The sequence below is a fragment of the Phalacrocorax aristotelis genome, chromosome 2, assembly GCF_949628215.1.
Source record: "Phalacrocorax aristotelis chromosome 2, bGulAri2.1, whole genome shotgun sequence".
NCBI classification, from domain to species: domain Eukaryota; kingdom Metazoa; phylum Chordata; class Aves; order Suliformes; family Phalacrocoracidae; genus Phalacrocorax; species Phalacrocorax aristotelis.
Genome location: NC_134277.1, coordinates 81,318,121 through 81,331,215, shown reverse-complemented (window position 1 = coordinate 81,331,215; position 13,095 = coordinate 81,318,121). Strand labels below are relative to the sequence as shown.

Sequence of the window (13,095 nt, the reverse complement as noted above, 5' to 3'; positions counted from 1 at the left end):
TGTGTTTTTTTCTTTTTGTACAGCTTCTTGAATCATGACCAGAAACATTCAATAGGTTTCTTGAAAGTGAACAGTAAGAGAAAAATGGAAATTTAAATAAGCCCCAGTTCTTCCATTTACTATCATGAATTAATTAGGACAAAGACAGGAATGTAATATAGATCAAGCTAAGGTTTATTTTTGGGTGTTTTTTTCTTGTTTGTTTGTTTGTTTTTGTCTTTTTAATATGGGTGAATACATTCTAATCTATAGTATGATTTTCTAAAGATAGTCCTATTCCTTCGTCAATGTTATAGCTAGCATGAGTTGCAGTGTGTCTCTAAAGCATGGGGTCTTTACTACAGCATGAGGTAGTGCAAAGATGTCACTGAAGGTTGTCACTTTCAAGAAGTTTTATGAAATATTACTTCTCTATTAGATGTTTCTTCAGAACCTGATCTTGGAGTTTTGCAACTGAAAACCCTATCCTGAAGTCCCTAATTCTTGTTGTGACCTTCTTAGTTCACTATTTTACTTTTACAGCAATTTAAAGAAATAGTGCAAATTCTAGTTACTATAGATTACTGTACACATAATTTGATGGAGAGTGTTTTGTTCTGGAGGTACTTTCTGATGAAGTAAACCATGTAGTAAATGAAAATTATCTTGAAGGCCTTTAAAAATGGAGTCAACTGAAATAAAGCCACATCTTCCTGCTTACTCTACTGGTATAAATCAATTACTTCAGTGTGACTAAAGGGAAAAATACCTTCATTGTGTGAGTAGCTAAATTAATCACAGATGACAGAAGAGCTTCTCCCATTGTTCATTCACAGCTTGTATAAGGAAGATATGTTCAATTACTAGACATGACAACAACTACACAAAACAAGTAAACTGTACATATGCAGAAGGGTAAAAAGATGAAGCCTTATTTGGTACATTCTCTTTTACACAACACTAGTGAATTGGAACTTGATATGTTGACAAGTATTTTTCTCATTACAGTTTTTCTTTAAAACCTGGAATTAGGAGCGTGCATCCTATCCCCAAACTATGTCATTAATACCCTTCAAAACCAAGGCTTTTGTTTCCCTTACCACTCCCTTTTCTACTTTCCTGTCTGAATTTAATATCCATTGAGTGTTACTATTTTCCTCTTTCTTTGGAAAGGAATGGCAAGATATTTGTTTAACCACCAGTCTCACACATTGCAGTTGACAGTAATAAAACTTGTTTAGATATACCGTGTCCTTGTTTAAATAAGAGTATTTCAGCTTGATTTGAGACTCAGTGAATACTGTGGCAAAAAAGAATGTCATTATGGTCCTTTGATTTTACAGAGTACAGAAAGGCTTTGTCCCGGGGGCTCATATTCCAAGCACTGATCTTGCCATTGCTCTGGTGTCATCCACAATTACGTTTATCTTGAGCTATTTGTTGAGGAGCTGTGGCGACCTATAGAACTGATAGTGTGAATGGGGGAAGTTACATTCAGGAAGCTGGCTATTTCGAATTACAACTATTAAATGGATATGTCAAGTTTTTAACTTCTCCAGGAATTGCTGGGGGCTCCCCAGTGAGTCTGGGCAGGCCCTGGCAGTCAAGGCCTGTCCCACTGCCCCAGCCAGGAACAGGGCAGCCTGGGGCCGCCAGAGCAGCCTCAGCCCCTGGCATCGGTCACCTCCCTGGGGATGGGGACAGAGCTGGGTGCAGACCAGCAGGTAGGAGGTGCAGGCAGGCTGTGACATGGCAGCCACCACAGCTCAGGCTGGGCCCTGTGGCAGAGCCTCGGCCAGAAGCAGCTGCCAGGGTTGGAGGCCCTGCTGGAGCCTCTCCCTGCCACCACCAATGAAGCAGCCTAATGGAAGCCCTATATACAGAGATGTATATATGTGTAGATCTATAACTACCACTCATATATAAGTTTGTGTGTGCATCTGAATACAGTTATATGAATTTCATGGTACAAGAAAGTCTGCCATCATTGGGATGACTGTCTGATGATTTTGTGTATGGCTGATGCAGCTTCTTGCTTGAAGGAACTACTTTACAGTGTTGAACTTCATGCCAAGGTAAAAGTTCTTCATTAGGTATAAGGCATAGAGGACACTTTCTGAAAACTGTGATACATATTGCTAGGTGGGAAATTGATTTTCTGATTAATTTTAGTTTAATCATAACTCTAAATTGGAATTTTCTGTAAATGGGGTCAGTGTCCTAAATTTGCTCTGTAGGCTTTATTAATATTTTTTTCTTTTTTTGCACTTTCTCTGTAATGAAAATACACTGCAATTTTTCTTGTGGTTCGCAGACTACATTCGAAAACATTTGAAATATACTTTTCTATCTTTTCAAAATATCTGGCATGCTTACTCTGAGATGACTTTTCCTGACATAATGCATTGTTTTTCACATGATCAATATCACAGAGTATTAGGAGAGCTATTCACTCCTAGACTGATATGGATTTCTAAACTGACTGTTGTTTCCCATTTTTTGCTTCTTCAGTTTTCTTCAGTGCCTCCACCTTTCTTTGCATAGAGACTAGGAGAAATTTCTCATTAATTATACAGGAATTGCATAATCTTTCTGTGTTTGCCTCAGAATTTGGATGCCAGAATTGTTCTTGTGGGAAGTAAAACTTTTTTTGGCCTTTTTCCCAGACTATGCCATTTGATGCTTAGTTATAGTACATGGGAGTTTTTAAAGTGAATATCTCTACTTCAGTTATGACTATACGCAGTAGATGAAGCAAATGCTTAAAATCTATTCTCGTCTGCAAATACTGATCTGACTAAAAGACACTTTCTTTAACATTTTTTTACCTCCTTCAACATAATGTTCAAGAATCTCTTCCACTAACATGATGTTTTTATAGATTGTTCTTCACTGTTCTTAACTGTGCAAATTTAGCATTGTTTTATATCAGGATGCTCTAGCTTGCTGAAGAAATGGGCAGCTCAGTCAATTAAAGTCAAGTTCTATCTTTTCTTCAATTTCGTCGAATCCTTATATTACATGCTTTAGTGTTCTTATACAGAATTGTTATACTTCTATAGTTATGTAGAACATACATTAGCCTAAACGTTACTAGTAGGTTTGCAAACTCTGATCTACAGGAATTTATAACTGAAAAGATTTCTGTATCTTAGGATAGGATTTTATGTAAAATCAGTCAAAAATATTAACAAGCGCAGGCTCTCCTCTTTGATTCAAATGTAATTTCCCTAAATTCTTTTGCAGGGATATTTTCATCTTGCAAGAATCTCAGCAAGTTTACACAGCTCTTTCTTAGTTTTTATAATTACCAGCCAGTTGCAATTTCAGAGTACTCTAGAAGCATAACACTGGTTATTCATCCTAGAATGTTACTAGAATGCTACTGGTTATTTATACTCGAATGTTTGCAATCTCATTTCAGACCAAGTCTTACTGGTAAGTTCTATATCAAAGCGTATGAGGCTGTTCTTGCTTTGAAGGGTTGACTAAAAAAAATGCAGCACAGAATAGCAAGACTTTGGTTTGCAGAAGGTACTCATCATGATCTTTTGCTTGTTTTATTTATTGTAATGTATTTAGTTCTTTTTCATTTTGAAGAAAATGAGAACTAGACTGTAATACTGCACCTCAGCTGCATGTTTATATTTTTGGGATGACTGGAACAAACTACAAGCAGTGCATTGCTTTTAATTTTCCAGCCACCTGTATTCCAGCACGATAACAGGCACTTTAGAATCTTGTGTCCTCAGAGTACATTAGATAAAGGCCAGTAATCATTGTCAAGTGCTAAATATTTATAAACAGCATAAAGCTTTTTGCAATCCCAACAAATCTAGAATAAATTTCCTATAATGCAAAAGTGCTCCCTCCAAATGCTTTCAGATTACAATAAACAAAATGCATTAGCTTAAAAAATACAAGCTTCATTTCCTCTCTTGCTTTGGTAAATAATTGGGTTGTTCATATAAACTTGTAGAATATTGTGTTATATAACATAAAATTTTCTTTCTTTTTTATGGAGAACTTAGGTCAGTTATGACCTAGATGTAAAATTATCTTTCTAAAGCTTTTTGTTTTGTTTTATTTTCTTTCTTAAATGATACTGGGGTCTTTGAAAGAAAGCAGGGTATTTGGTTTTTAAAGTTTCCTTTACCCGTGCTGCTTTCAGCGATCATAATCAAGACAAGATAATCCTCCATTTGGCATCCTAATAGTTTCCATTATAACTGACTGACAGAGCTTTACAGTGCTATGAAATACTACTAAAATGAGGATCAAATTGTTTTCTCATTCTGAAAAAAAAGTGCAAAAGAGGGGCAGATCTCCCTGGAAGTTTTATGGTATTGTGCACTTGAGAAGGATAAGCTTTTAATATTTTTCTCTAGGGAGAAGCTTGTAAAAAATAAGTCAGCATGTAACTCTTGGAAATGCTGGCAGTATAAGTAGAGATTTATTTTTTCCCTTCCTGTCCCAAATGCCTTTAGATTAACACACAGAAAGATAATGAAAAGAAGGTAATGAAGAGACTGCTTTAAGTTTGGTCATCTTCAGGTGCCCACTTGCTACATGAAGAGTTCATGCTATTATCCCATGCTGAATTAAGCACACAAGCCCGAATGGAAATGGAAACACAAATCAGCAATTAATTGTTGGATTCAGTTCATTTAATGATCCTCTTCATGGTGCAGTGCAAAGTCTTTTGCCTGTGTTTGTCTCTGTTCCAAAAACTCTGTCCATGTTGAGCTGGGAAATAACACTTGTTTGGAACTGTGACGGTTTTCCTCTTCAAGTGGAGAGATGTACTTTTTCTCTCTCTCAGTAGATTTCTGAGTAATTAGCCATCTACAGTTCAGTAAAATTTTCCCTCCTGATATTCAGCAGGACTTTTAGCCTGAGGTCATAAGGAGTTATGTTTCAAAGATTTTGGTTTTGGTTAATTTCAGTCCTAGATTCAGCAAGGTCCAGTTTTCAACTGCAAGCCTATTTTAGAGTTAAGGTGAGTTATTTCTGTGCTAAAAATTTTTATCACCATAATTTTAATTATTGTTCTTTTTGTTCTGTTTAATAGTTGCTTCCTAGTTATGGACCTTGAAGCCAATACTACAAAAGAAAACAGGGTAAGCAAATGCTTAAAGAAAACATGTACATTATTGGAAGTCTTCAGCTGAAAAGTAAATATTACTTCATACATTAGAGTTTCATATAAAAAACAAATCACTTTCCCCACCCCTGCCCCTATTAGTAAGTAAATTGATTGTGGAATGGGATTTTGTTGACTGTAAAGATGGTTGTAATGATTGGGTAGCTTAGATGCACATGTAAGTGCTTAACTCAGATAAAATTTCTTTTAATTCTACTGCATTCCCTTCAACAAATTGCAGTAACCAATTTGCTTTGAACATGACCATACTTTCAACGCAGTTGACAGTTAAAAGGTCCTTATCCATCCTCAAGAAGGAACCTTATAAACCGTGATGTGAGAATGGGCAAAATATTCTGCCCAGCCTCAGCTGGAAGGAATTATATCAGTGAACTATTGCCTTCCTGGAGACTAGACAGCTGTACAGATAAGCCTGGCTAAGCACGTGCTTAACTAAGACTGTGAACAGAAATAGATTGTCTATCAACATATTAGAAATGAGGTTGTAAAAATGAAATGCAGTGAAGCCTGACCAGTTCAGAGAGGTACCAGAAAAACAAGTTTTCCTCATCTGAGGAAAGTGTAGTTTGTCTTTCAGCTCAAAATGTTTCTTTTAAAAGTCAGTAAGATTAATGGACTAAATAGTATTCCTTTTTTGCCTGTGACAGAACTTTATAAATCCTTCATCCCTCCCCTCCTGCCCATTAGAACATCCTGGATTATATTGGGTTTGGGCCTATTACTGTCCATTATTGTTGACCAAGTTGCTTAAATATGCATATCCACAGATTCATTGACCTTGTATGCAAGGCTAGAAATCACCACATTTTGCTCTGTAAGATATGCATTTTCACTTACTGTGTTATTAATAGAAAAGAAAATCATTCCAGAACTTTAAGAGTACTTGCAGTAAAGCAAAAACAAACTCTTGCCAAACCTATTTTAGCCCCAAAGCATGTTGACATGCATGTTTGTAGGTAAAAACAATGTGGCAAAAGCTAGTCCTTTGTCAGTATAAATACAAGCAGTCATTTTCCACCTGCTGAATATGCTGTGCAAGGCTTTCATTGTCTGTTACATCACTTCTATCAGCGCTATGTCAAGAACAGAAAGTAAGTCTCCTTACAGGGTTTTCTCAACGCAGCTGCCAGTCTTCTGTTGTTGCAGAGGTCAGAAAAGGTCACATACCCCTCCCTCCATTGCTACTTTTCCTTCCCAGAGGGTCTTATTGGAGTGGACACTCCTGAACACCCCTTTTGATTTCATAATAGTATATGTCATACATATGTCACTGCAAAGATATGAGGTCTGATTTCTGGTATTTTTTTGAAAATGCATATGAAATTATTTTGTGTGAAAAATTCTCAATAATTTATGCAAAAGACCCATGTCGTTGAACCTGTTTTCTGAAAAATCTCCTAAATGGGAGCAATGGAGGAGTGACAGGGAATATTGGCTTTAAAGTAAGACCTGTTAATTGGGTTTTACTATTTCCTAAGAAAAATTAATCACAAAGTGAACTTAGAAAAGAGTTACTACTCTCGAATAACACCTTCCTGTTGGCAGCTACCATAGAGGAAGGGACTGTAACACTACACTATAATAATTTTTGAAGTTACACAGATGTGTTTAAAAATGAATGCTATTTAACCACTAACTGTATTGGAAATTAATTTTTACCCCATACAAATAAATAAGACTGAGAATCTTCACCTCTCTTGATAAATTTTAAGCTACTATCAACTGACATGTTCCAGCTTAGCATGACATGCACACCTGTGGGGGTGTGCTCCCCCCCACCTTGTATAAGCAATAACCACCAGTGGGGGTTGTGATGGCTGCATCCAGTTTATGCTGGACTTTGGAGATTGATGGCAACACAGTAGCCAATGGCTGTCTAACACAGCTACCCAGGTGTCTTGCTGATATGACAGTATGTCTGAATATGCAAATATGACTAGAAGTCAATCATCTTACTCCATAAATTGTGGACAGCCCAGGGCCCACTGAGCTCTCCTGCACAGCAGTGGGCTGCACGCCAGGATCTCCCCTTGACTAGGGCCGCCTCTCAAGGTTACTCCTCGAGACTGAAAGATTCCTTGCTGCAACAGATCCTCAGTAAGAGACTAATAGCACGCTAAATTTTGAAATCCTAGCTGAGTGATATAAAGGATCAATGGCTTGTATATAATCCTTTAGACAGAAACCATTGACCAAGTCTGGGACTAGGATTGGATCCAGCCACACTTAGACTCCTCTCTGAGAGGAATTTAGAAAGCAAGGGGGTCCTTTCTGAACCTCATGACTCAATGAGAGGGTCTTCCTGACAGTTTTGTCTGACCCTCTTCTCTATACAGTAAATAATCACATGTACATTGCTATCAAATCTTGTTAAACCACTGTTGCATTGCCATTGAACTTTGTTAGCTCAATAAAGTATATTGTTGCTTCTCTCTTATAAGTGAAATCCACTCTCACTCCATCCGCGACACCTTAATGTGACCTTTCATATACAGTTACAGATTAATGTATCTGACAGTGAAAATGTTTTACATAACCATGTATAATAGTGTAGGTATTAGTAGAATACATCAGCTATTATTTCTGTGGCCCCTGAGTTTATCAAACAAATTAGTTTATGTACAACGCTATCAATTATTTAACTACAGGTACCTCTATGTCAAAGCACACACAAGAGCTTTACAAACACAAGATGGCCTTGGAAAAAAGATCATAGTTATTTCAAAGATCAGTCCAAACCAGCAGTGTTGAACTGAAGCTAATATACACAGGAGTCATCAAACTGTGCTAATCATGGATTTATATGTGTATAGTCATATAACTGCAGTTAGAAGTGATTGTCGGCAAAACCTACCTGGAGTGTGAGAAGGGCTGATTATATAGTACTTTTTTGTGTGTGTAAATATGCACATTTTACTTATTTTCTGCACGGTTTCTGCAAGCATTTTCAGTTAATGCTCTGGACATAATATAAAGGAACAAGGTAAATGTAAAGCAAATCCAGGGTTTGATGGGAAAATGTTTGAAAAGTTCTGTTCTCGTTTTAGGTACTATATTTTCAACAGGATTGTTAACATCAGCCTCCCCAATCAATGCTCTATACCTTTTGGCAATACGCTTAAGTACAGGAGAATATAGCTCTATATACTTTTTGCAACTCAAACTGTTCATTGGAAAAGGATTTAAATTCTAAATCACTTCTATTTGTATTATATTTCCACATTGTAGTGAGTACCTTATATCAAAGGGTTAAGAGGTTAGCTGTCATTCAGGATCAGTTATAATTGTTTCTTAAAAGAAAATGAAAATTAAATGTTAAAACAGAAATTAAATATTAAAATGGAAAGTTGGAGACTAAAAAAAAAATTAAAAAGGTCCAACAAAGAAAAGAATAAAAACCTTAAGAATATAAAAGTGAAATGTTGCATCCAGTGGGCCCAAACCTTTACACTTACTGCTAGGGAACAAAGTCAATAGGTTTATACATACATACGTATATAGATATATTTATTTTCTTTTTTAATGGAAGACTGCAGAAGAAAGAAACTGGTAAAACCAAAAGAATCCTAAAAAAAGTGTATTTCATTTCTGGATTTAAACTTATGGAAATAAGTAGCTTCCTTTCTATCAATGCTGTCTTTGTAGTATGAGCATATTTTGGTATTCAAGATTATATTAATCATAGTAAGCATGGGTCTAGTGAGTAAGTGAAAAGGAGATGGAACTGCTGTGAGGCATCCTGGCCAGAAGCATATTAGTCAGTTATGAAGATACATGTATTTGCATATATTTTGAGTGCAATGATTGATGAGCTAAGCTGATGAATATCACTGCAATGAATATCACTGAAGTTAGCAAATATTTATATTGTTTGTCTTGAAATCCTGATTGATATAATGTTTTTGGTAGTATTTCACATAAAAAGCGACTCACAGACAAAACTCACAGGCATGAAACTGAAGGACATAGAAAAGAGTGACTTGTAATTAATTGCATAGATTGTTGTATTCATACAGTTAAAATTTCACCATATGATTCTGCAAAGTCCTGTTTTAATCCACATGACTTTTATTTAAATATTGAGATAAAAATTAGTATGTTACTGAAAAGTATAATATGAATATATTTTTTCCCAAATTTCCAGAAACAAACTTTTTAAGAAAATTGAAAACAAAGTCATTATAATTTGAAACTCTAACTGTATTTACCTTATTTGCCCTTGAGCCTTTGCTAGATGACACGTTAGTTTGGAAAAACAGCATTTTGCAGTTAAGCAGGTATTAATAGCTTTTATTGAGGATTCATCCTGATTCAACTCATGTTACTATTGCCAAGAAAAGTTATCTTCATTATCAGAGTAAATATTCTTAAACTGCATAGAACAATAATTTTATAAGTCTTACTCCATTTGGTAAGTAAAAGGGAAATAAAATTGTCACAAGGAAATTAAAGGCAACAATACTTCCATTGTTTAATTCACATATTCATAATCTGATAAAATGATTACGGAATTTGTCTGGCCACCCGTAACCAAGAGTTTAAGTTTACCCATACTGTGTGGCTTGTCAGCTCCAACACCATTCCCCAGAAATGCTTGTACAGGCAAATAAGTGAGGCTCTCGAAATTAGATATGGCTGTAGAAAAAGGTTTTACTGGACTTTATCTGTTGCACTTGACTAGGCAGCTTGTTCAAATGCACATGTAGGATATAACTCCTTCTTTCCAGGACTTAATATTATTCTGTGTCTAACATTCCATAAATTTGTATTTTAAATTTATGGGTAAGATGCACACATTTAGTAAAATGTGTGGCTGTTCTGATTTTAAAATCCAATGTATTTTCTGCTTCTATGATCTGTCCTTGTTTGTTTTTTTTTAAAGTATAAAAGCCAGGAAACCTTTATACATACTTTAAAATGCATTACCAAATCAAAATTTAACTCTTCAGTGTTGGAAAATATGAAAACCAAGCTGTCTTGCACGAACATGCTGGTATCAAAGATATAGTTTTGACACAGTACATCTGATGCTGGGACAAGCAGCTCTCTTGTATGTAGGAGGCTCGAAAAACCCTTGTCATTCAGTTGCTTCCAATGCATCTCTGGCTGCTTTTGCTTTGCTCTTCTGTGGGTCAAAAAGCAAATATATTTCACAGCCTTTTATAGTCTTAGAATGGTATTTGATTTTTACAGCATGTTTTGATCACTTTGATTTTGGCATTAAATGTTGCACGTTAGTAAAATGGCAAAAGGCAATATCCCAGAGAACAGATCCTGGTGTTCTCTTTTGCTGAAGACTACCTGAGGCATAGACAACGATTCTCTAGCTAAATTTTGCTGTTACTTGGCATTCTTTGAGGTGACACACTCATTCAAATTATACTCCCAGTAAAGGAGCTATTCAACAGTCTGTATTACAGGAGATACATATTCAAAAAAGATGATGGTAATAAGAAAAACATACAGTTGTTTCATACAACATCCAAAACAGACTTTATGAATTTTTCACTCAGAATTATTCCTGTTTATAGGCTAAACAATTTTGACATTTGACCAGAACGTTAAAAAACTTTTTACTGAGATGTGTTGTTTATCCTAGATATGACAGTGAGCCAACTGGGGCATGGTGTCAGCAATTCCAATACATTCAATGCTGTAGGGGAATAGACAGGGATCGGCGACCGGAAGATCACGGGCTGTGACGGAAAGATAGACTCCTCCCCATAGGAGTGGCAGGAACAGGAAGCGCAAGAGCTATATAAGCGTGTGACGCAGCCAAATAAACGGACATTTTGTATCCATTACATTGATGTCTGTGCATCACTGTCCCCAGGGTGGGTAGAGCCCTGTGTCCCGGAGATGTGGCCCAAGATAAGTTCTCCCGTAGAAGCGTACAGCAACAAATGCAAATATGACGCATTCTTTATATTCTAAAGGACAAACAGTAAATCACCTTTTCTTCTATGCCAGATCACACCTTTTAATGGAGAACCTTTAAAGAGGAGGGGAGATCCTTTTCACTTTCCTAACAGAAATAACAGTTTTCTGCTGACTCCAAACAAAGACATTAGATTCTTTTCATATGACTGTCAGATATTAAAGAAAGATAATATTTTACAGAGACAAGTTGATAAATGGATGCATTTCCTTGGGGAAATCTTAAGTTACTAAAGTATTTTTGGAAAATATTCTATAACCTTGATATTGTATGCCAAATGAAGCTCATCTTTTGATTTATTTCCCAAATATTTTGTCTTTTTTTATAATGACCTCTTGTACATCAGGACAAATTATTATGAGGATGAAGTTTGTGTCACTAGAGCCCAAGGTGATGTCCTGTAGCAATGCCTTCTAAGCATGCTGAAGGACTCTGAAGGAGACATGTGCAATGCCATTTTTTTCCTCCTGTTTTGGGATTTTGTCATTTCTCATAAATCAGCCTTTAATGAGAAAAAAAAAGAGCAATAAACGCTATATAACTCATAGGGATTATGGAAGTCAAAAGTGTGGCCCTAAGTGTGAGATGGATTTTGCTTTCTGAACCAAGTTTGGAGCTCTGGCAGGATTAGACATTTAAGTTATCTGGAAAAATGGTTGCTTTTTAGTCTTGAGTTCACTTTTGTTCTCCTCACCACATGCTTCCTGAAGTATTTTGGTAATAATATGAAGAATTTTATGTCAGTCTTCGAAATAAATGAACAAGATGAGAAGGGGAATTTGTGTTGAAAATCCAGTCTCTCATCCACCTGTTTTAACAAAACTTGTGGAAACTTGATTTTGGATTTTCTTAAAGTTGTTTTTGAAAAACAAGCTAAACAATTATGACATCGAGGTCTCAGTAGTTTTTATCACAGAAGAAAATTTCATAGGGGTCAGGGTGTTCAAAGTAGGTGTTTTTAAGTTTGTGGTTCCTTATGAAAAGGAAATATTGTGTATGCTTCAAAACTTCCGTTTTCTATCAGTATTCCTGTCACTGTATCCCATTCCTGTTTTTCACTCAAAATTGTCAACATTGCATTTTCATCATAAATTTCCTTACTCTCAGTCTTTCATGCAATTAATTCTCTGGATATGCTGTTGAGGAAATGGGCTTTGGTTTAGGAAGCTTAGGTTATTTATGGTTCAAGACTTCTGGGTTTTACAGAGTTGAAGTCATAATTATGTATTATTTTTCATAGTAATTTTTTTAATAGGGTAATAAACCTGAGTGAATACAAAAAAGTGGAACTGATATAACCATAGATAGAGCTCAACTGATTTATCTCATCTGTCTTAGGTAATGACAGGAAATGGTTTATAATCCTAAATACAGTATCCTTGACTTGTAGGTTTTCTATGTTTTAAATTCCCTTTCTGTTTCAGATCCTACTGTAGTTCAGTCTTCTGTTACAATATAACTGGAACTTGGAAAACAGCCTCTGTGCATTATTTTTCTTACCTTCTAGTATGTATGCTGTTAAATTTTTCTTTGTATGTGTTTTCTGTGATACACTAACATTATTATTTTTCTTTCAAAATCTTAAAAAATAGCAATAGGACAAAAATCATAACTATGTCTTCCCAGTGTTAGCCTTAGGCAATAGTAAAAATATAAATGGATAACATATACTTTTGAGAGAGTGAGCCACACATAATGCAATATTATACTACTACTATTGTTCCCATGTAGGGTGAGCAAAGACAGGATTGTTCAGCTTGAAGGTGATAGGATGATGAAGCCACATTTAGTGAAAATAAAAATCAAATGGTCAGTTCCTAATGCAATTAACTTTACCTTCTAGATGGGGATTAGAGCAGGCTTGGACCTAGTCAGCATGATAAAGGGGGCCCCAGAATAGAAGTCTGTTTCAGAGTACAGATTGGTATTACTTTTGGGGTTTCTTCCAATCTCTGTCCTTGGTGAAAATAAAGTTTCTCCTCCTGCCAAATTTATATCTTCTTGATGTCTAGCT

The 13,095-nt window shown here is 35.8% G+C and overlaps 1 long non-coding RNA gene across 4 annotated transcripts in view; it reads left to right on the top strand.

The window, feature by feature from the left end:
• Window positions 1-13,095, top strand: part of LOC142053107 (uncharacterized) — a 61,315-nt gene that overhangs the window by 5,514 nt on the left and 42,706 nt on the right. For all 4 annotated transcript variants that reach the window (XR_012659090.1, XR_012659093.1, XR_012659091.1 and 1 more), the window contains one exon: window positions 5,051-5,099. This is a non-coding gene — a long non-coding RNA (uncharacterized LOC142053107). The remainder of the gene's footprint in view (window positions 1-5,050; window positions 5,100-13,095) is intronic.